Raw genomic sequence first — 24,559 nt, 5'->3', positions numbered from 1 at the left:
GTTCCATTTTTTTCTTTCTCAAGATCGCTTTGGCTATTCGAGGTTTTTGTATTTCCATACGAATTGTGAAATTATTTGTTCTAGCTCTGTGAAGAATACTGTTGGTAGCTTGATAGGGATTGCATTGAATCTATAAATTGCTTTGGGTAGTATACTCATTTTCACTATATTGATTCTTCCAATCCATGAACATGGTATATTTCTCCATCTATTAGTGTCCTCTTTGATTTCTTTCACCAGTGTTTTATAGTTTTCTATATATAGGTCTTTAGTTTCTTTAGGTAGATATATTCCTAAGTATTTTATTCTCTTCGTTGCAATGGTGAATGGAATTGTTTCCTTAATTTCTCTTTCTGTTTTCTCATTATTAGTGTATAGGAATGCAAGGGATTTCTGTGTGTTGATTTTATATCCTGCAACTTTACTATAATCATTGATTAGTTCTAGTAATTTTCTGGTGGAGTCTTTAGGGTTTTCTATGTAGAGGATCATGTCATCTGCAAATAGTGAGAGTTTTACTTCTTCTTTTCCAATTTGGATTCCTTTTATTTCTTTTTCTGCTCTGATTGCTGTAGCCAAAACTTCCAAAACTATGTTGAATAGTAATGGTGAAAGTGGGCACCCTTGTTTTGTTCCTGACTTTAGAGGAAATGCTTTCAATTTTTCACCATTGAGGATAATGTTTGCTGTGGGTTTTGTCATATATAGCTTTTATTATGTTGAGGTATGTTCCTTCTATTCCTGCTTTCTGGAGAGTTTTTATCATAAATGGGTGTTGAATTTTGTCAAAGGCTTTCTCTGCATCTATTGAGATAATCATATGATTTTTGTTTTTCAATTTGTTAATGTGGTGTATTACATTGATTGATTTATGGATATTGAAGAATCCTTGCATCCCTGGGATAAAGCCCACTTGGTCATGGTGTATGATCTTTTAATGTGTTGTTGGATTCTGATTGCTAGAATTTTGTTTAGGATTTTTGCATCTATGTTCATCAGTGATATTGGCCAATAGTTTTCTTTTTTTGTGGCATCTTTGTCAGGTTTTGGTATTAGGGTGATGGTGGCCTCATAGAATGAGTTTGGAAGTTTACCTTCCTCTGCAATTTTCTGGAAGAGTTTGAGCAGGATAGGTGTTAGCTCTTCTCTAAATTTTTGGTAGAATTCAGCTGTGAAGCCGTCTGGACCTGGGCTTTTGTTTGCTGGAAGATTTTTGATTACAGTTTCAATTTCCATGCTTGTGATGGGTCTGTTAAGGCTTTCTATTTCTTCCTGGTCGAGTTTTGGAAAGTTGTACTTTTCTAAGAATTTGTCCATTTCTTCCTCGTTGTCCATTTTATTGGCATATAATTGTTGATAATAGTCTCTTATGATCCTTTGTATTTCTATGTTGTCTGTTGTGATCTCTCCACTGTCATTTCTAATTTTATTGATTTGATTTTTCTCCCTTTGTTTCTTGATGAGTCTGGCTAATGGTTTGTCAATTTTATTTATCCTTTCAAAGAACCAGCTTTTGGCTTTGTTGATTTTTGCTATGGTCTCTTTTGTTTCTTTTGCATTTATTTCTGCTCTAATTTTTAAGATTTCTTTCCTTCTACTAACCCTGGGGTTCTTCATTTCTTCCTTTTCTAGTTGTTTGAGGTGTATAGTTAGGTTATTTATTTGACTTTTTTCTTGTTTCTTGAGGTATGCCTGTATTGCTATGAACTTTCCCCTTAGGACTGCTTTTACTGTGTCCCACAGGTTTTGGGTTGTTGTGTTTTCATTTTCATCCGTTTCTATGCAAATTTTGATTTCTTTTTTTGATTTCTTCTGTGATTTGTTTGTTATTCAGCAGCGTGTTGTTCAGCCTCCATATGTTGGAATTTTTAATAGTTTTCTCCTGTAATTGAGATCTAATCTTACTGCATTGTGGTCAGAAAAGATGCTTGGAATGATTTCTATTTTTTTGAATTTACCAAGGCTAGCTTTATGGCCCAGGATGTGATCTATCCTGGAGAAGGTTCCATGTGCACTTGAGAAAAAGGTGAAATTCATTGTTTTGGGATGAAATGTCCTATAGATATCAATTAGGTCTAACTGGTCTATTGTATCGTTTAAAGTTTGTGTTTCCTTATTAATTTTCTGTTTAGTTGATCTATCCATAGGTGTGAGTGGGGTATTAAAGTCTCCCACTATTATTGTGTTATTGTTAATTTCTCCTTTCATACTTGTTAGCATTTGTCTTACATACTGTGGTGCTCCTGTGTTGGGTGCATATATATTTATAATTGTTATATCTTCTTCTTGGATTGATCCTTTGATCATTATGTAGTGACCTTCTTTGTCTCTTTTCACAGCCTTTGTTTTAAAGTCTATTTTATCTGATATGAGTATTGCTACTCCTGCTTTCTTTTGGTCCCTATTTGCATGGAAAATCTTTTTCCAGCCCTTCACTTTCAGTCTGTATGTGTCCCCTGTTTTGAGGTGGGTCTCCTGTAGACAACATATGTAGGGGTCTTGTTTTTGTATCCATTCAGCCAGTCTTTGTCTTTTTGGTTGGGGCATTCAACCCATTTACGCTTAAGGTAATTACTGATAAGTATGATCCCGTTGCCATTTACTTTATTGTTTGGGGTTCAAATTTATACACCATTTTTGTGTTTCCTGTCTAGAGAATATCCTTTAGTATTTGTTGTAGAGCTGGTTTGGTGGTGCAGAATTCTCTCAGCTTTTGCTTATCTGAGAAGCTTTTGATTTCTCCTTCATACTTGAATGAAATCCTTGCTGGGTACAATAATCTGGGCTGTAGGTTATTTTCTTTCATCATTTTAAGTATGTCTTGCCATTCCCTCCTGGCTTGAAGAGTTTCTATTGAAAGATCAGCTGTTATCCTTATGGGAATTCCCTTGTGTGTTATTTGTTGTTTTTCCCTTGCTGCTTTTAATATTTGTTCTTTGTGTTTGATCTTTGTTAATTTGAGTAATATGTGTCTTGGGGTGTTTCGCCTTGGGTTTATCCTGTTTGGGATTCTCTGGGTTTCTTGGACTTGGGTGATTATTTCCTTCCCTGTTTAGGAAGTTTTCAACTATTATCTCCTCAAGTATTTTCTCATGGTCTTTCTTTTTGTCTTCTTCTTCTGGAACCCCTATGATTCAATGTTGTAGCGTTTAATATTGTCCTGGAGGTCTCTGAGATTGTCCTCATTTCTTTTAATTCGTTTTTCTTTTATTCTCTCTGATTCATTTATTTCTACCATTCTATCTTCTAATTCACTAATCCTATCTTCTGCCTCTGTTATTCTACTATTTGTTGCCTCCAGAGTGTTTTTAATTTCATTTATTGCATTATTCATTGTATATTGACTCTTTTTATTTCTTCTAGGTCCTTGTTAAACCTTTCTTGCATCTTCTCAATCCTTGTCTCCAAGCTATTTATCTGTGATTCCATTTTAATTTCTAGATTTTGGATCAATTTCACTATCATTATTCGAATTCTTTATCAGGTAGATTCCCTATCTCTTCCTTTTTGTTTGGTTTGGTGGACATTTATCCTGTTCCTTTATCTGCTGGCTATTCCTCTGTCTCTTCATCTTGTTTAAATTGCTGAGTATGGGGTGTCCTTTCTGTATTCTGGCAGTTTGTGGAGTTCTCTTTATTGTGTCTATTCCTCACTGTGTGTGGGTTTGTACAGGTGGCTTGTCAAGGTTTCCTGGTTAGGGAAGCTTGTGTCAGTGTTCTGATGGGTGGAACTGTATTTCTTCTCTTTGTTCAGTCGCGCTGTGGGGGGGAGGGAGGAGGGATGCTGCAAGCAAATAACACTGGCGTCGCCGCAGTGCCTCAGCCACACTGGGTCTGCCCGCTCACTGCGCGTGTAGCCTCCTGCCCACACTGCTCGGGCTCTAGGTTGTTCCGGGGAACAATCCAAGGCTGGCCCTGGGTTGCATGTACCTCCCAGGTCCAAGCCGCTCAGGTTCAGGCACTGGATAGTCCTCAGAGGCGCAGACTCAGTTGGGCCTGAGTATTGTGCTGCTCTTCCCAGGTCCGAGCAGCTCAAGTGATGAGGTGTTTGGCGGCGCCAATGCTGCGACTTATCGCCTCCCGCCACTCGGTTATCTGGGCGCAAAACCGCGCACCTTCTTAGGCAGATGTTAACCGTCCAGACCCCAAGAAGTTTTAGTTAGCAAAGAAGCCTGCTTACAGTTTTATAGATAATGTCTCTCTGGGGCTGCGATTGCCCCCTTCCGGCTCTGGCTGCCTATCACCGGAGGGGGGAAGGTCTGCAGCCGGCTATCTCTGTTCAATTCTTTGTTCCGCACGGGGCCTGGCGGTCTTAGGTTGGGGCTGGCTTTTCGCGTAGTAGATATCCCACAGTCTGGTTTGTTAGCCCAAATTATTTCGCTCAGATAGTGCTCAGGTATTCAGGCCAGATTCTTACTCTAAGCGATGCAGCCACGCTGCGCCTCCCTGCCCAGCCCCCGCTTGTTAATGGCGCCTGCAGGCGCCTGCGCTGCTTCTCCACTGGGGAGTTACCGTAGGACTCGCAATCTTCGAGTTTTAATTGTTTATTTATTTTTTCTTCCTGTTACGCTTGCCCTCTGTGCTTCCAAAGCTCGGCACAGATTCGCAGTGAGAAGGTTTCCTGGTGTTTGAAACTTCTCTCTTTTTAAGACTCCCTTCCGGGACGGAGCTCCGTCCCTCCCTCTTTGTCTCTTTTTTTGTCTTTTATATTTTTTCCTACCTCCTTTCAAGAGTTGGATTGCTTTTCTGGGTGCCTGATGTCCTCTGCCGGCATTCAGAAGTTGTTTTGTGGAACTTACTCGACGTTTAAATGCTCTTTTGATGAATTTGTGGGGGAGAAAGTGTTCTCCCTGTCCTACTCCTCCGCCATCTTCGCTTATTTTTCTTTTACTTTAAGCATTTTACCTGCGTATAGCCTTCCATGGGGCGGGGGTGGGGGGGCAGTATTTGACTTCTATGGTCAAGAAAATTACATTTTCTTACATTAAATCTTGGCTATAGCAATTTGAGTAAACAAATTCATTTCCCAGCAGATCAGAAGAAGAGCATGAATCACAACTATAAACACTTGAGCCTAAGCCACTGGCTCTTACTATTATTTTTTTAAAATTCGGATTCAACACGGTTACGGAAAATACAAACCCAACTCCTTAGTATCAAACTTATCAGTGTTAGATGGAGTTCATTGTATTGATAATAAAAGTGCCCTTGTGAGTAGGTATGCAGGGTTAGTTCAGCACAGTTCTGACAAGAAGTCTTGCTTGGCATCCCAGCAAACACAAAACAACCCCAACAAAGGAGGCAAACATCATTTTCCATCAGCCCACCCTAAACGAAGGCAAGAAAGCAAGCTGAAAATTGGTAGAAGAGTTGATTTCACTACATGTTTATGTTAATAGGGTATTTGACTTTTGAATGCTTCATAAACCTTGTTATGCTCCATGCTATCTGAGGGAGTAAAACAGCTGGAACTCTGCCAGAAGGCTTAATTGGAATCAGCTTAGCAGGGGCTGACAAGGTTTCCCAGTGTTTAGTTTCGAACTTATTATAAAAATGCAAAATTATGTGCCATTTATTTTCTATTCCTCTTTGGTTTATGCCTGTAAAGGTAAGACTCAGCTGAGTTAGGAAATAAACTCATTTTTCCCTTGTCTGCCCCAGGCTCGTGCATTGAATCCTCCAGCACGGAGACCGTCCCTTCTAATTACCCATGGCCTCCCTTCAGCTGCAACAGAGAGTGTCACAGAGGTCTCCCTCCTCATGCGTTTTCATTATTGGCTAAATGATCACTCAGACGACCAACCCATGGTCAAGCTCCTGAGCTGTGTGGTCAATCTGTCCACAATGTGGAGAGCAGGGCCACAGAAATGTGGTCAAAAATGGTCCTGGGGCGCTCTTAGGATTCTCTTTCTGAAGACTCACACTTGATGTTTAGTCGCTAAATCATGTCTCACTCTTTTGTAAGTCCATGGGCTGCAGCCCGCCAGGCTCCTCTGTCCATGGGATTTTCCAGGAAAGAATACCGGAATGGATTGTCATTCCCTTCTCCAGAGGATCTTCCCGGCCAAGGGACAGAACCCTCATCTTCTGCATTGGCAGGCGGGTTCTTTCCCACTGAGCCACCAGGAAGCCCTAAGGTCACACTTGGTATTGGTCAAATACCACAAATAGGCTCTCAATTTTATCTCACATCATGAGAAATAGATGATTATTATGCTTTCTGCCAAGTGTTAAGGAATTGAGTGCTTATTATTTTGTTTTATAGTTGGGCTTCTCAGGTTTGATCAGCCCTAATATTTCAGCCTGTCTACATGGCTTATTATACTCTTCTCTGACGTTGAAAAAAAGTTTCTTAAAAAATATTAAATGCCTACTACGTACCAGCCAATGTGTTGGATGATGATACTGACTCAGGTATGAAACATAATACTTAGTCTTGAGATTATTCCAGTGTTGAGATTATTCCAGAAATTGGAACATATAACTTGGAATCAGTGATGAGTGAATACTGATTCAAGATGTCTGGATCACAGGTTCAAAGATAGCCTACCCCAGCTATTTACTAAAAGGAAAACAACTCACCCTAGGTGTTTTCAGGTTGCACACAAGAGAATCTTGGAAGTCACAACCCCATCCTAACAACAAGTAGAAAGGTGAAAAGCCATATGCAGAGCCCCCACACAGATGTGATGAGGCTGGGGAATGTGGGAACCTATAGGTATTCAGGGAGCACAAGATAACGCTCACATCAGAGCATAGGTGCTGCTGTTTATAAGGGTCCGTATTACAGACATTATACACAGGCAATGAAACTGTGCTTTAATTTATACTCTGCCTTTTACTTTTTTGCATTTTCTGCTTTACATAATGCATATTTGGTACTTTGCAATAACAAAAATGTTCATTTTGATTCTAAACCAAAAACAAATGTTGCTGAGGGCACAGCGTGGCAGTCCTCTGTGTCACATTAGGGCTTAATGAAAGCAATAAGGAAGAGAAGGGCATGGAGGGAATTGAAGTACAGTGGACACCGGGGCTGGAGGAGATTGGCCAGAGAGGGGAATGTGAAAGCCAGTTGTGAAAAAAAAATTTAAGAGAAAGCAGCTAGTTTTCAGGATTCCTAAATGCCATGGCAAGGCAGAAGCGGGGATTGGAGGCAGCTTTGGAGTCTGTTGTATCAGTTCAACCAGATGCATCTTGACTCCTGAGAGAAGTCAACAGTGGTAAATACAAACACGGTTCATAAGAATTAAGAAATACAGACCAAAAGATCATGGGGGTGGGGAATTCCCTGGTGATCCAGTGGTTAGGAATCTGCTTTCACTGCTGGGGGCTGGGGTTCAATCCCTGGTCAAGCAAATAAGATCTACAAGCTGCATGGCACAGCCAGAGAAGAAGAGGAGGAAAATGGTGGCCATACAAATGGGGATGCAGAGATGGACAGAGAATATATTTTGTAGAAGATAAAATGTACGGAGCTGTATCCTAAAGAAGCAAGCCTATAAGGAAAGCTGCAATCACCTCATTGATGTTATGGAACATATATATGTATCATGTATGTCACCTATTTTAAGGGGTAAGTTGTGTGATCCTACAAAGTGCTATATGTTTAAGAGAAAAAGGTAGATAGGCAACGTGGAAGGTGAGTTGGTCTTCAGGTTGGTAATACCTGCATATGAAAGAGGGCGATGTAAATGTCTTTTGAATTTATAATGCCAGATTCGAAGCCGATTCTTCTCTTGGTGGCCTCCAAAAGAGTGGCTTCCTGTGTCATACCCAAGGTAGGAGCTGTGGAAAGATGTGGGCAACCTAAACTTGAGGTGAAGGCCCTGCCTGCATGCAAGAAGATGGACCCCATTGTCCAGTTCAGGGCAAAGTCTACTTGATTCTGAAATTGGCATCTGTGGATTCTTACATAAACCTATTCACATTGCTTGAATACATGAATGTCTGTGTAGTCTTTAATAATGCAATAGACCTTGAACATCTGTGAGGGGGTGTACCACACTCAGGACAATATCGTTGGCATTTGGCAATTAAGAGAGACTTGGTCATATTTCCAGAAGAGTTTCAAAAGATTAACAGGTTGGAAGCTACCCCGATGGGTTGGCTGAGGAGTAAAGAAGAGGAGAGGATGAAGGAAGCCAGTGTACACAGTTCTTTTAAGAGGCTTGGCTTCAGAGGGAATAAGAGAGATATTCATTAAAAGAATGTACAAGTGTATGCTCCTGTATACATATAAAGATGATTAAAAGGCTTCTGCATCAGGTATGTATTTCTTACTTTCCCTTTAAATACTTTTAAACAACTTTTAAACAATAAACAGTTGTTTTTATTGTTCCTTGTAGATTTTTGTAGCTATAAAATATGTAGATTTTCCTTCAATCAGTGGAAGCTAACCTAAGGCTACAAATACTTTGCAAACCAAGGCAAGACCAAGAGAGCTCTTGGTTAAGGTATAAGTTTTAATTATTTAAAAATTAAAATAAAACAAATTAAAATTCATTTTTTAATGCTTAAATTTATTCTTTAATTATTTTTAACATGTATTTTATGAAGCAATAACACAGTTGGAGGGCAGCAGGAAGTAAAGGGTCTGCCAGTCATAGCATTTTCTCCTGTTTTCTCAGAAGTTTGTTTCCGGCCCCAAATTCTGCACTTGAGTCAATAAGGGCAGAACTGTATCTAACTCTGAAAACCTTCTTTATTTTATTTTATATTTTTGGCCACACCACACAGCTTGTGGGATCTTAGATCCCCAACCAGGGATCAAACCCGTGCCCCCCTGCATTGGAAATGTGGAGTCCTAACCACTGGACTGCCAGGGAAGATCCTACAAACCTTCATTAGAAGGTAGTTTACTAGCCCACAATCATAACTTGAACATTGCATCATAAGAAATTCACCTTCATTCCTAATGCCTTCCAGGGCATTCCTTCTAACAACATAGTCATGTTTCTTAGAGAGCTCCTATTAAAGACATTTCCCCCATCTCATTATATATCCTGTGAACTTAAGCTCCCCTTCTAGGTTAGCCTTCTGAATATTTTACCATCTCCAGCCAAAAGGAAATGGCAACCCACTCCAGTGTTCTTGCCTGGAGAATCCCAGGGACAGGGGAGCCTGGTGGGCTGCTGTCTATGGAGTCGCACAAAGTCGGACACGACTGAAGTGACTTAGCAGCAGCAGCCAAAAAAAAAAAAAATTGCAATTTTCCTTACAACACCCAGCCTTTAGATGTTTGGATTTGGGTTAACTCTTTAAGCATATACTCCTCTACTCATCCCTCTCTGTTATCGCATCCTCTAGTTTCATATTCTGCAGGAAGTTCTAAGATCAGATGATAAGCTGACTGAGGATGATGCATGTCTAGGCAAGTAATAAAATGCAAGATCTCCTGATTTCAGCCACTGTGTGCTTACGGTACTTACAACCAGACTTAGACGAATGATTAAACTACATCAACAGTACATGGAAAAACTGTACAGTAAATATGAGGAATAATTCAACTGTCAAGAAAGGAGAGTAACAGCAGAAACGAACACAATGCTGTGAAGCAACTGTACTCCAATAAAACATTAATAATAAAAAAAGAATGGATAGTACATGGCGGGATGGGGGCGCACCTTCAAATTATTCTGACCATAGGAATCAAGAGAAGGAAACAAACAGAGAATCTAAAAGCAGAGAAATAAGAAGATTATGCTCTTCTTCCCGCGAAACACTATTGTGTTGTTTGTGCCCTTTTAAAGAGCATCAGCTAAAGGCCTCCTTACTGAGACCTTTGCCTGACATTGCCATTAAAGAAATGGATTATAAAAGAGCGGAAAACACCAGCCCTGGAGGTTCTCTGAAAATACTGGTCAGGGGGGATAGGAATTGGAAAGCAAAGAGTGTTCGTGCTGAATTTATCTTCTCTGGTGCAAAGGCTTTTCTGCCTCCTCTCCTGCTCAAGCCCATGGGTGGAAGCAATGAAATTCACTGACATAACTGGGCCAGTTGCTTTTTATTTCAAGTACGCTGTGAGGAATACTTGAAAGCAATCATCTGTGCTCAGTAATTGGCTGATAAAGCTCAATATCCTCAGCAATTACAGTCCCTGTTCATTCAGGAAATCCGCCATACATCATTTGAAAGCAGGGCAAAATTGTAAATTATTACAATACGAACCTGCGTAAAGCTAGTAGAACATACTGTTCCAGTGTGAGGAACACAGATTTCAACATCACATGGAAACTCTAGTCAGGGGAAACACAGGTCATGACGGTTTTTCAGAAGTGGAGGAGGAGAGTGGTCCAGGAAGGAGGAATGGGTGCGATGAACCTGGCTGATGCCCAAAGCAAATTCCCTGGCAGGGACGTTCACCCAGGAAGGAGTTTTCAGGGTGTTAGGATGAGATTTATGAAAAGAACAAACCACAACAGATACCCATTTTGAAAGACAGTAGGAGGGCATTAGCCTGAACGTGCCCATTGAGTACAGGACGGGGAAGCACAAACAACCAAACCGTTAAGTGAGTAGGTGCCTTCTAAGAAGAGGTCACAGCATGTGTGGCCATGAGAGACAATGTGAATGAGAAGCACATAATTTCTAATCCAGACCTAGTAATGCAGACTATTTTGAGCTGGGTAGCATGTAGTTGGGGCTTCCCAGGTGGCAGAGTGGTAAAGAATCCACCTGCCAATGCAGGAGATGCAAGAAAAGTGAGTTTGATCCCTGGATCAGGAAGATCCCCTGGAGGAGGAAATGTCAACCCACTCCAGTAGCTCCAGTATTCTTGCCTGGAAAATTCCCTGGACAGAGGACTCTGGCAGGCTACAGTCCGTGGGGTCACAAAGAGTTGGCCACATCTGAGCAACTGAGCATACATACAGCATCTTGTTAAACTCAATTTTTCATTTTACAAGTCAAATATCTAAGGCATGAGAAGCTAAGAGACTTGTTCAAGGTAACACCATAAGCAGGTGGCAGAGCTGAAATTAAAACTGATGTCTTTTGATATAAGATTCTGCTTCTTTCCCATATGTATGCAGACTTACCTCTCATTTTTTCCCCTAGGTACTAGTTGGAATTGTTATTCAGGAAATATTTACTCATTCATGTTGTTGGTCATCAGGCATGCTTTATAGGTCAACATTTCCTAAGTTCCTCCTCTACTTCATTTCTAGGACTCTCCCATCAGTGATCCCGTCAAGGATCCCTACATGTTAAGATATTGTAAGCATTATTTTGTCCCTGAATCACCCATCTGGTCTTTGTATAAGCACAGCCATTGGGTATCAGCTATTTAGAGTCAGTCTCACTAACTCTATCACTGTATTGGCCCATAGAAGACAGACACCATGGAGATGCCTGTATTCCCTCATTGACATATTTCTCAATGAATTGATAAAGCAAGGGTAGTTTGGACCTTCTAGAAATAGGGTGTATTTTTGCATGTGTGTGCGCATGTGTGTTTAAGTTTGCAGGGGTGATTTGGCATGGTATATCTACTCCTACTTTTCTATTTCCCCAACCATTGGATTCTATCCTCTATGTTATGTCAGGGATGATCTGGCATCAGACCCTAACTAAATTCTCCAGTATTCTTGCCTGGAGAATCCCATGGACAGAGGAGCCTGGTGAGCTATAGTCCATGGGGTCACAAAGAGTTGGACACGACTGAAGAGACTAAAGCATGCATTCTGTCTCCCGTACCAGATGGAAGCTTTTTGAGTCCTGGGATTATGTATGATTCAATTGTGAATCAGTTCCTGGCAGATGGAAAACACTAAATAACTGTTGATTGAATAATGAAATCAAAGAGGTCTACTGAGTTTTAAGTGCTTTGGCAAATATCCACTGCTTATTATTCTCAAAATGTATAAGTGTCTTCCTTCATACGGTCTGTGATAGCTCTCAGTAATCTCCCTCTTTCTGCCTCTCTCTTTGACACAGGTCACTGATCTATGGTGTGGTATAGAGACATTTATAGTCCACTGCAGCTATGACTGAAAGAAAATAACTCGCAGGATGGGTTCAATTTTGGGAAAAAAGCTGTCCCCAAGTGGGAAGACATTATTGACTAGTATGTTCTATTTTGGAGTGTCGGGCCACCCTGCTGACTTCAGCAACATGAGCTTTGCTTCTCAGGGCTCCTGTGGTATGTGTGCTGTGATGATGTAGGTCATGGTCAGCCATCATGGACCCGGCTGGCATTTGAATTCTCCTTGGAGCTCAAGGGCCATCATTTTCACAGCCTCACTTGTAGTCTCCACCGAGTACATAACAGTGCAAGAATTTCATGAGGGTGAGTGCTTCTAACCATCTGTGAAGCATTTGTGAAGAGTATCTGGGGGCCTTCTGCCTTCCGCAGGTGATGGGGTCTCACTGCAGGGAGGTGTGGGTTCTGTCAAATAGTGATGAATGTCAGCAAATGAATTCTGAGACACTATGGAGAAATGAGGGCTTCCCTGGTGGCTCATCTGGTAAAGAATCCGCCTGCAGTGCAGGAGACCTGGGTTTCACCCTTGGGTTGGGAAGATCCCCTGGAGGAGGGCATGGCAACCCACTCCAGTATTCTTGCCTGGAGAATCCCATGGACAGAGGAGCCTGGTGGTCTACAGTCCTTCAGGATGCAAAGAGTTGGACTCAATGGAGCAACTAACACTTTCATTTTCATGGAGAAACAAAATCTTTAAGAAAGAGCCAAGAGGTATCTTAGAAGGAAATCACTCAGGTCAAATATAAGGGATAAGACAGGATTAAGAAGAGAAAAATGGATGCCAAACCTGGACGCCATCCCCAGCCCTGTTCTTTCTTACTCATCTGCCAACAGGAAATGAGGACAAAAACAGACACAGCCGGCTCTTCCCCACCCGCCTCACCCCACACCCCATGTATCCATGGAGGCAGAGTGCACACAGAAGGGTGGGCTGCTGTCATCATTTTGTATCAGGGACTCGGCACTGGGGATTTTGGCTTTTGATATCCACTGGGGCTCCTGGAATCAATCTCCCTGGCATACTTAGAGATGACTGTACTTTCACATCTCCCTTGTATCAAGTGGTAGTCTTGATATACAGCTCCTGCTTGAGTTTCCTGAACCATACAGCAAATTCCTGTTGGCTATCTATTTTACACATGTTAATGTAAGTTTCCATGTTAGGCTTTCCATACATCTCACCCTCTCCTCCCCTCTTCCTATGTCTATAAGTTTATTCTCTATGTCTGTTGCTCCATTGTTGCCCTGCAAATAAATTCTTCAGTACCATTTTTCTAGATTCCACATATATGCATTAGAATATGATATTTACCAATTTAGAGGGGTGGGATGGGGGGTTTGGGAGGGAGGTTCAAAAGGGAGAGGAAATGTATACCTATGGCTGATTCATGTTGAGGTTTGACAGAAAACAACAAAATTCTGTAAAGCAGTTATCCTTCAATAAAAAATAAATTAATAATAATAAAAAAAGAGGTAGTCTTGAGATGGTTTTCTGGCTGAAGAGATGTGAGACAATGTCTTTGAAAAGTTTCTAGGAAATACTTATTTTCTCCCTGACCAAAAGGAAGCATCTCTGGCTGTTGACTTGCCAGCCTCCTTCACCCATCCCTTTCTCCATTTCTTGTTTTCAGATGTGGTTGTGTTGCTTGGAGCTGCAGCAGCCATTGTCATCTCGTGAGGTAGCAAGTATAAAGAATAAAGGAAACACTGAAGATGATAAGCTAGGAGGCTGTGAAAAACCTGGGTGGTTAACTTCAGGAACAGTAGCTTAAACTGTGGGAATTACTCATCTACACTTACATGGTGTCTGTATCTATTTCTTTTAAATTAAAAAAAAATCAGTAAATATAGTATGCCACATGCTCTTCTTATAGGATCTCGGCAAAACATTCAACTTTCTGGGACTGCAGTTCCTCTAACTTTATTAAAAGATGATAACAAACCTCTTGTTCTTCACAAATATAAAAAAATAAGATAAGCAAGTAAAAATGCTAGATAAATGTAAAAGCTATCTTCCCAAGGGAATTAAATGTATTCTATATGAATATACTGATTTGGGAACACAAGATTTCTTTATTGATATTATAGAATGTCATTCACATTTAGAAAGCAGGGACTCATGATACATTAATTAATATACTATTTCTTTCTACACTTTGCAATCTTTAACAAATTATTAATAGTTAACCTTTCTGTTTCCTCAATGGTCAAATTAGATATGTAATGCTTTTCCTACCTATGTCATGGGGTTGTTTTGAAGACTGAAGATGGCAAAAAATTTGGAAACAAAAATATGGTGATATGTAAATGTATATTATTAATATATCATTAGAGATATTTATGCATGAGACTAGAATACCCCTGTGGTCATGCTCAGTCACTCAGTCATGTCTGACTCTTTGCAACCATTTGGACTATAGCCTGCCAGGCTCTTCTGTCTATGGGATTTTTCAGGCAAGAATATTGGATTGGGTTGCCATTTCCTCCTTTAAGGTATCTTTCCAACTCAGGGATTGAATTCATTGTGTCCTGCATTGCAGGCAGATCCTTTATCCAATGAGTCATCGGGGTAACACAGAATGCCCCTGCTGCTACTGCTGCTGCTGCGTCGCTTCAGTCGTGTTCGACTCCGTGCGACCCCATAAACGACAGCCCACCAGGCTTCCGGTCCCTGGGATTCTCCAGGCAAGAACACTGGAGTGGGTTGCCATTTCCTTCTCCAATGCATGAAAGTGAAAAGTGAAAGTGAAGTCGCTCAGTCGTGTCCGACTCCTAGCAGCCTACCAGGCTCCTCCGTCCATGGGATTTTCTAGGCAAAAGTACTGGAGTGGGGTGCCATTGCCTTATGTCTAATACAGAGTTTAAATACTTAAGAATTCATTAGTATTAACTTGTCCCCCTGAAAGGAATTCTTGTTTACCAGGGATTTCTTTTTGTGTATATATTTTCAAATATGTATTCTCAGGCAGATGAGTCAATTCAGTTCAGTTCAGTTGCTCAGTCATGTTCGACTCTTTGTGACCACATGGACCACAGCACACCAAGCCTCCCTGTCCATCACCAACTCCAAGAGTTTACCCAAACTCATGTCCATTGAGTTGGTGATGCCATCCAACCATCTCATCCTCTGTCGTCCTTCTCCTCCTGCCCTCAATCCTTCCCAGCATCAGGGTCTAGATGAGAGAGTAGGATTATTTTAAATTTCAAAATATTCCATCATTTAAACAGACTATAGATGCAAATAGATGGGGAAACAGTGGAAACAGTGTCAGACTTTATTTTTCTGGGCTCCAAAATCACTGCAGATGGTGACTGCAGCCCTGAAATTAAAAGACACTTACTCGTTGGAAGAAAAGTTACGACTAACCTAGATAGCATATTCAAAAGCAGAGACATTACCAACAAAGGTCCATCTAGTCAAGGCTATGGTTTTTCCAGTGGTCACGTATGGATGTGAGAGTTGGACTGTGAAGAAAGCTTAGTGCCAAAGAATTGATGCTTTTGAACTGCGGTGTTGGAGAAGACTCTTGAGAGTCCCTTGGACTGCAAGGAGATCCAACCAGTCCATCCTAAAGGAGATCAGTCTTGGGTGTTCATTGGAAGAACTGATGTTGTAGCTGAAACTCCAATAAAATTTGGCCACCTCATGTAAAGAGTTGACTCATTGGAAAAGACCCTGATGCTGGGAAAGATTGAGGGCAGGAGGAGAAGGGGATGACAGAGGATGAGATGGTTGGATGGCATCACCGACTCAATGGACATGGGTTTGGGTGGACTCCGGGAGCTGGTGATGGACAGGGAGGCTTGGCGTGCTGCGATTCATGGGGTCGCAAAGAGTCAGACACGACTGAGCAACTGAACTGAACTGAACTGAACTGATATATTATTTATAAAGTAGCAATTATATTTACTTTAAAATTAGCACTGAGTGATAGAGTGGCACAAGGAATCTTAGGGAAATTTGAGAGAATACATATAAGAATACAGAAAACTAGAGAGATACTGAACAGAATAAAACCTAACAGTAATTTTTCTTATGAATTTATCTTTGTCATAACAATTTGCAAAAGGAAGTTAGATTGTTTGTCCTGAAAAATGTTTTTAATATATGTATCCAGAAATTAAATACTTAAATGCTATTTTATGTGGGAAAGTTAACAATTTTCCTGAGGCTAGAATGAGAGAAACAAAAAAATATATATATATATATCAGTGTATGTGTGTATGTACGCATCTATCTAAGCATTCTGATGTTTACAGATAAGTTTCTGTTCTCAAAGATCGTGGCGTTTTTTATGAAATGGATTAGATAATTAGATTTCCAAATGTTTGGTTGGATTAGAAGTCTAGGTGACCTTCTCAAGTCTGCTGGACCATTTCGTAGAGCACTATGGCGTACAGACTATTTCCTCAATGTGAGTGTGATCCTGTTTAATGGGTAATGTTATATCCATGGCCCAGTGCTTTGTGATCCTTTCATATAATTGGTGTTGCTTTCGGTGTGGGCTGACAATGTTCTACAAGAGAGCTGAAGCTCCCTCCAGCACTGTCCTTTCCAGATACAGGTGTCTCTCCAGATTTAGCTGTCCTTTCTTCCAACAGAGCTGACAGCCCTTGCTCTGTTGATAAATGTTATTTTTAAATTGTCCCTTGCTTTCTGTTACAAGTTTTGATAAGGTCTTGACCACTAGGACAATTCCTGGATGCTGCTGCCTATCTGTATTCCTATCAGATGACTTCTGGTAAAGTCTCTACTTTTTTTATTACCTACCTTTCTGCTTTACACTCAGCAAGCTTTGTCATTGGTAGGAACAAGAAGTCAGACTAGGTTGAGAACATTTATCTTCTCCAAAATCTAATGAAACTTAATCCCTACAATATTATTATTCCCATTGTTATAAGGACTGCCGGAAAATGACTATAGTTTATACATTAGAACTCAGACTTTCCTTTTGACGCCAGTGAGCTCATGGTACAGGACTGTTGCCCTCTACTGAGGAAAAAAGATCAGGAAAAATGCACCTGACCCTTTTCTGCTGTGATCTGGGTCATTAAGCCAAGGTACTATCATTCACTCTTCCTAAATGGTCTTGTTGTTTTGGATGACTATACTCAGCTTCCTGATTCCAGCCCCCAAATAGACAGGGTTCAGAGCTGAAACACAGGTGCAGTGAGCAGTCATCAGACACTCTCACAACTGAAGCACAGTGTCCTTCCTTTGTCCTGAGCCTTCCCCTGAGGCAGACACACAGGTCAAGCAGGGTTCAAACCACACAGAACAACTTGCTGCTCTGGTTTAAGCCCTCCCCGATTTAAAGTGGGAAATGCTGCTTTGAAGCCTCATTCTTGTACATTTTCCAAACTTTCTTACCTTTATTTATCATTCCTATCCACTTTAACCACAGGAAGTCTTGGCTGAACATAAGAGAACCTGAGGAGGAGGAGAGCAGATTAAATGTTAGTGTAAATGTTGAGTTTGGCATGTTTTAAAGTCTATTACTCTCACTGCATTGTGGGGGATTATCCCCGACAGCTTCCATAAGTGCCAAAGGGAATTATACATGTACAGCCCATCAATGTTAATGGGTGAATAAACCTTACAGTTTGTTAAGCAATGTAAAATCTATTAGAGAAGGGTGAACGGGTTAATGTGTGTGTTCAGTTCTGAATTTACCTGAATCAAACTTCTTAATGGACTACTTATTTTATGTTTTCTGCCAATCAATAATTAAGTTTCAGTGTATGCACCCTTAAGCAAAGCAAATTACTTATCAGTGGTGTTTGGGAATTGACATAAAATAGTCTGTCCAACCAAAGAAGTGTCTCTGCTGCCATCATCACAACAATTCCCAGTAGTATGGATAGAATTCTGTTTATTAATAGAACTGAAAAGTAACCCTGGGACAAAGCCAGCTTTAGATGCGCAGTATTAATTTTACAACTGATGGCAGTTTGTATAAGAAGCAACTACTAGGCCACATGTTAGTGATTATTGCTGCTAATTTTGTGGTTTATGGAGCTTAGTTTTAATTTTTATATTCTACCAATGAAGCATATTAGATATTCATATAAGTTGTTTTGCAATAGACTTATTAACAAGGCAGACATAATTTCTTTGGCAATAATCTATTTGTGTCTGAAAAGAAAACTGTGATCAAGATTTTTTAAATCTAAAAAAAAAAGTCTTTCTTTTCTCTATCAATGGCAATACCAGTGAGCTCATGGTACAGGACTGTTGCCCTCTACTGAGGAAAAAAGATCAGGAAAAATGCACCTGACCCTTTTCTGCTGTGATCTGGGTCATTAAGCCAAGGTACTATCATTCACTCTTCCTAAATGGTCTTGTTGTTTTGGATGACTATACTCAGCTTCCTGATTCCAGCCCCCAAATAGACAGGGTTCAGAGCTGAAACACAGGTGCAGTGAGCAGTCATCAGACACTCTCACAACTGAAGGAGATACATTTCTATAACGTACATGCAATTTATTAATAATTTCCAACATTTGTGCTATTTTGCCACTATTACATCATTCTAATTTAAGAGCACTGGCCATGTTTCCATGTCTAGTTGTAAAAGACTATAACATGATTGAGACAACTTTCCTTTGAGGAAATTAGCTTTTGACTAAAATGTGCTACTACCATTTTTAATACAAACTTTCTTAAGAGCTTTGGATATTAATAGGTGAGATTAAAACTGACTTTGTCTAAAAGGAAATTGCTCCAGCGTTGATATAATTTTCTCAAAGAGTGCAAGACATACAGAAAACAAATGGAACATTTCTTTTTATGTGATGAATGGGTCTTGGTTTAAGCTTCGTTTCTATTAGCCAAAAGCGTCCCTAAGGCAAGAGGAGTGAGATTCCTCGCTTCTCCCTGCTCCTCTGGAAATTCACCCAGGAACAAAGAAAAGAACTAGAAATGGAAACAAAAAACTGTATTCTATGAACCTTGGAGACCTTTGTAACCCCAATTCACAGTAAGGGAATAGAGACAACTGATGATGAAGAAATAGTAAATGACTCTCTGGGGTACAGTGAGATCAAACCTAAATGTCTACAGAGGGAAATACTGTCAGTTTACTCCATGGGATGCTGAAAAGACTCAGGAATTAGAGGTCCAAGTATTATAGGATGGAGAAGGAGGACAGGGCTGAAAACAAGGAGACTGTTCCAGGGCTGATCTAAGAAACATGTGGTTCCCCTTGAGGCTACCCTCACTACCTCATTAGGCATCATCTCCTTTGTACCCCCACAGCTAAATGTTCTTTTTTTTTGGATTATAGAGAGTCCAGAAAAACAACACAGAAAAGAGAAGAAATAAACACTTTAAGCACATAATACAGGAACATTTCTTAGAACTGATCAATGTTCATTTTTTGATAATAAGAGCTCTCTGAATGCCAGCAAAATGAGTAGAAATAGAAATACACAAACACTCCTCATAAAATTTCAGAATACACAAAAAAGAAACAACGGTGCTCAAAAACGTTCCATGTGGTCATGAGAGCCAACCACATTCCTGATCACAGGAGGAGGAAGACTTAGGACAGGAGTCAGGGAGGTGTGAGCTGCACCAGTACCATGGCCAACTTTGTCCCTAATTTGTGATTTTATATTTATGAGAAGCTTCATCTTACTGAATTGCTGGCATTTTGGAATGATGGCATTTGCCCAAGGCCTCTGATTTGGATACTCATTGCATGAAGGAGTTTATCTCCATGACCAATATTAAAGAACAAACAAAGGCCACGATTATATAGATCCGACAATCAGATAAGGAAAAATAAAGATAAAACATCCTAAAATGTTAGGCTACTCCTTAGTGGTTTTGCTTCATCAGTCGGGACAAGTAGGTTGAGAGATGTCTGAAATGGGGCTCAGACTAGAGAATCCAGGGAGAGAGACAGTCAACAACAGATCAGTTTCCTGGCTCTGAGGTCAGTGACTCCAGGATAGATTTTCCAATTCTCACTGATTATTAACCTCTCTAAAGTTTTCCCAAATACATTTCTAAAATGAGGCCTTTGGGTTCAGCCCTTCCCATTCCTTCTTCTACAGAAGGAAGAGCAAACTATTCTTGGCTTCCTCCTCACTCTCTTCTTTCCCTTTCTCTTCTCTAATCCATCCCATCAGGAGCTCACAACTCCACACTAGTTTTTTACAATTTTTATTGAAGCATAGTTGATTTTCAATGTCGTGTTAGTTTCCGGTGTACAGCAAATTGAGTCAGCTATGTGTATACACATAACCACTCTTTTTCAGACTCTTTTCCCAGATAGGTCATTACAGAGTATTAAATACAGTTCCCTCTGCTGGACAGTAGGCCCTTATTACTTATCTATTTTATGTATAGTACTGTGTGTATGTTAACCCCGATCACTGAAACTGCTCTTAACAAGGTCAGAAATCATATTCAGTTTTTCATCAGCGTTTTCTTTCCTGCCGTTTCTTATTTGAAATATGCTTTTCTCCTTGGACAGTGAAGCTACACGCTCCTTGTCAGTCCTTTTCCCTCGCTGGCTGCTCCATCTTGATCACATTTTTGGCTCTTTTTAATCTACCAGGCCGTGATGGAGAAGCCCTGCATTCCATCCTACGCATCTTCTCTTCTCCCTGCATACTTTTCTCAGGCTCATCCAGTCTCAGGGCTTTAAAGTCAAGCTCTATACTCTGACTCTCCAAGTTCATCCCAATCATTTCCTTTTGGCTCAAGCTTGAACTTGTACAGCCAAGCAGTCACAGACACCTCCGCTGGACAGTTGAACAAGCCTGGCACAGCTAAACTTGCATGAGGTTAAGCACTACAGTCTCTCACTTGCATCACTGTAAAAGCTCACCGTGGTCACCCGCCTTCATTTTTGCCTCTATGAGTCTATTTTGCATTTGGCAGCTGAAATCATAGCCTAGAGCATGAACCTTCTCTGCTTTGATATTCCTTTGTCCTGCCACTGCAGTCCATACAGAGTCCAAATTCTTTCCCATAATCTCAGTGTCCTGGTCCTGATTTCCTCCTAGATTTCACCTCCAATCACCTCCCTTGACCACACTCCAGCCAACTCACTTTCATTCTGATCCACCAAGCTCACTAAAAAGACAACTCTGTTTCCTGTGCAACTCACAGCACTTCTGACACCAAATTTGTGGGCTTTTCATACCAAGAAATGCTTTTATTTTTATTGGCGTATATTTGTTTGACAATGTTCTGTTAGTTTCGGCAGAACAACAAAGTGAACCAGCTATACGTGTACATATATCCCCTTCCTCCTGAGCCTCCCCCTGCCTCCTGATTCCCCCCGTCTAGGTCATCACGGAGCACCGAGCTGAGCTCCGCGTGTTCTACAGCAGGCTGCCACCAGCTATCTACTTTACACACGGTGGTGTATATAAGTCAGTGCTCCTCTCCCAATTTGTCCCATCCTCCCCTTCTGCCACTGTGTCTACTTGTCCATTCTCTACATCAGCGTCTCTATTCCTACAGTGCAAATAGGTTCATCTGCACCTTTTTTTTCTAGATTCCATATACATGTGTTAATATATGATGTTTCACACCAAGCAATTGTTACATTAACTACCTGGAGTAAGCACAGACTCTACAAAATTTAAAGGCTGAGTCCCACAAGACTGTCCCCACTTGAGACACCAATGACAAATTCAGGGCCTCCCTAATTCTCACTGACCAGCTATAAGTTGGTGGTTCCCACAACTCCCGCCTTGGGTTTCATAATTTGCTAAAGTGGGTCCTTGAACTCAAGGAAGCACTTCACTAGGGATTATGGGTTAATTATTAAGATACAACCTAGGGGCGGCCAACTAGAAATGATGCATGGGGCAAGTATACAGAGAGGAAGGTAAAGATTCTCTGCCATTCACTTTCTCCCACCCTGTCCATTTATATCAATGCAAATATGCGACTAGGCATCAGGATGGCATGAGGGATGTCAAGGATATTAGCCATGTGCAGTGTAGCTGAGATGCTGTGAATGCATAAATTGACATCATGCAGTGTGACTTAAAACTATGCACTGTTTCCAGTCACTCTGCTATTCTTACTTTTGTTCACGGACCCTGCTCTATGGGTTATTATTCTTCCTTCTGCTCTACATGTTTTCTACTCTGCAGGCCCCCAAATCAAGTCTTCTTCTATTTGAGTCTCAGTGAGACACAGCTAGGTTTCCGATTAAAACAAACAAACAAAAAACTACATCGCTGTTAATGATGCAGCTTCCCTTATAACCCCAATTGTTACTTGTTTTCCTCGCACCAAGACTCTCTTTTCCTCAGTGTTTTAACTGGTTCCATTTCAGACTGTGGATCCTGCTTTGTTTTCTTTTCTCAGACTTCTCAATTTATCCAGGCTCTAGCTGCCCCTTCCTTTGCTCATGCAAATGTCTCCTCATATACCCTCAGGAATTCACACTGAATATCTGGATGTTAAATCAATCCATCAACTTTCATTACAGCATTAAAAAAAATCTTTAAAAACATTTAGGAAAAAAATCTACACAAAAAAATACAATATTGATAGTTTTGTAGTCTAAAGATGAGATTGTGGATAATTTCAATTTTTTTGCAAATATTTAAAATATTTTTCCCTCGAAGGAAGTTTTTATAGCAATCATGGGTTTCACCACTTGGGAGAAGAAGCATAACATCCAGACCCTTTATGAGCAGGTACATAAATATACCTGCTTTGAGCATGTTACATAAATGGTAATAACTTATTGAAAACTAATTCTGTCTAATACAATATTAGGTATTTTGATGGTGGTGTTTGATTGGTCAACAACTCTGTAAAGTTGTACTAATATTTCCATTTAACGGAAGAAGAAAATGAAATGAGAAAGATTATATAATTTAACAAATATCACCTAACTAGGAAGGGGAAGGGAGAAGGAAATGGCAACCCACTCCAGTACTCTTGCCTGGAGAATCTCAGGGACAGAAGAGCCTGGTGGGCTGCTGTCTATGGGGTTGCACAGGGTCAGACATGACTGAAGTGACTTAGCACAGCAGCAGCAGCAGGAAGGGGAAGAGCCAGGATTCAAATCAAGCTCCATCAGTCCCCAAAGTCCATTTATTTCCACTTAAGTTTTAAGGAAGTACAGTATTTACACTGACTATGTAATGTATATATAATGTGTTCAATGAATATTTAATAGATAAATGCAGTTAAATTTACTCTCCCTGGTATAAAAATATGATAAACATTCTGTAATTATCAGTTCATCTTTTAATTCTTCTGTTCAATAGTTTATCAATTGTTTCTGTCATAAACAAGAGAAAATATTTGCAAATTATATGATCGACAAGGGATTAATCTCTAAAATATACAAACAGCTCATATAGCTCAACAGTAAAAAAACAACCCAAGCAAAAAAACAAAAATGGTCAGATCATCTAAACAGACATGTCTCCAAAGATTTACAGGTGGCCAGGAAGTGTATGAAAAGATGCCCAACATCACTAATTATTAGAGAAATGCAAATCAAAACTACAATGAGGTATCATTTCACACTAGTCAGAATGGCCATCATCAAAAAGTCTACAAATCATAAATGCTGGAGAGGGTGTGGAGAAAAGGGAAACTTCCTGTCGTTGGCAGGAATGTCACTGTGCAGTCACGGTGGAGAACAGTATGGAGTTTCCTTAAAAAAACTGAAAGTAAAGCTACCATATGATCCTGCAATTCCACTCTTCAGCATACATCTGGAGAAAATCATAATTTGAATATATACATGCACCCCAGTGTTCACTGCAGCACTATTTACAATAACCAAGACGTGGGAGCAACCTAAATGTCCATTGACAGAGGAAAGGATAAAAACGATGGTATATAGATACAATTGGAATATTTCTCAGCCATAGAAAGAATTGATTAATGCCATTTGCAGCAACATGGATGGATTTAGAGATGATCATACTAAGTAAAGTAAGCCAGACAAAGATAAATATCATATGATATCACTTATATGTGAAATCTTAAAAATAAAAAAGATATAGATGAACTTATTTACAACAAAACAGAAACAGATCCACAGACATAGAAAGCAAACTTATGGTTATCAAAGGGAAAATGGAGAAGGGATAAATTAGGAGTTTGGGATTAACATATATACATAACTACATACAAAACAGGTAACCAACAAGGACCTACCATATAGCACAGGGAACTATACTTAATATTTTGTAATAACTTATAAGGGAAGCAATCCAAAAAAAAGATATATATGCATGTATAACTGAACCACTTTGCTATGTAGCTGACTAATACAGCATTGTAAATCAATTATACATCAATAAAAATCAATTAAAAGGACAGGACAGAAAAAGAAATGCTTTCTCTCACAAGGGGTGCAAACCTCCTATTCTGTGAATCTTGAATCCTGTACATGAGCTTCCATCCTGAACCACGGTGGAGTCTCCTTTGTTCCCCATGGTAACCTCTCCCCCCAACTCCCCCCCACAAACTGTACCTATGCTACTGTTTTCCCATGCTAAATACTCCTGCCTGGAGACTTATCAAATTCCTAAATTCTGCCACACCTCAACTAGAATGAATTTGACCTTGAAGGCT

General features: G+C 40.2%; 1 long non-coding RNA gene across 1 annotated transcript in view; it reads right to left on the bottom strand.

Moving 5' to 3' along the window:
- Nucleotides 1-17,415, bottom strand: part of LOC138985353 (uncharacterized) — a 48,765-nt gene extending 31,350 nt beyond the window's left edge. The window contains exon 1 of the long non-coding RNA XR_011462427.1: nucleotides 17,354-17,415. This is a non-coding gene — a long non-coding RNA (uncharacterized lncRNA). The remainder of the gene's footprint in view (nucleotides 1-17,353) is intronic.
- Nucleotides 17,416-24,559: the final 7,144 nt, after the last annotated feature.

Source organism: Bos mutus, chromosome 24 (assembly GCF_027580195.1).
Source record: "Bos mutus isolate GX-2022 chromosome 24, NWIPB_WYAK_1.1, whole genome shotgun sequence".
NCBI classification, from domain to species: domain Eukaryota; kingdom Metazoa; phylum Chordata; class Mammalia; order Artiodactyla; family Bovidae; genus Bos; species Bos mutus.
This window is presented reverse-complemented; position numbering and strand designations above follow the sequence as displayed.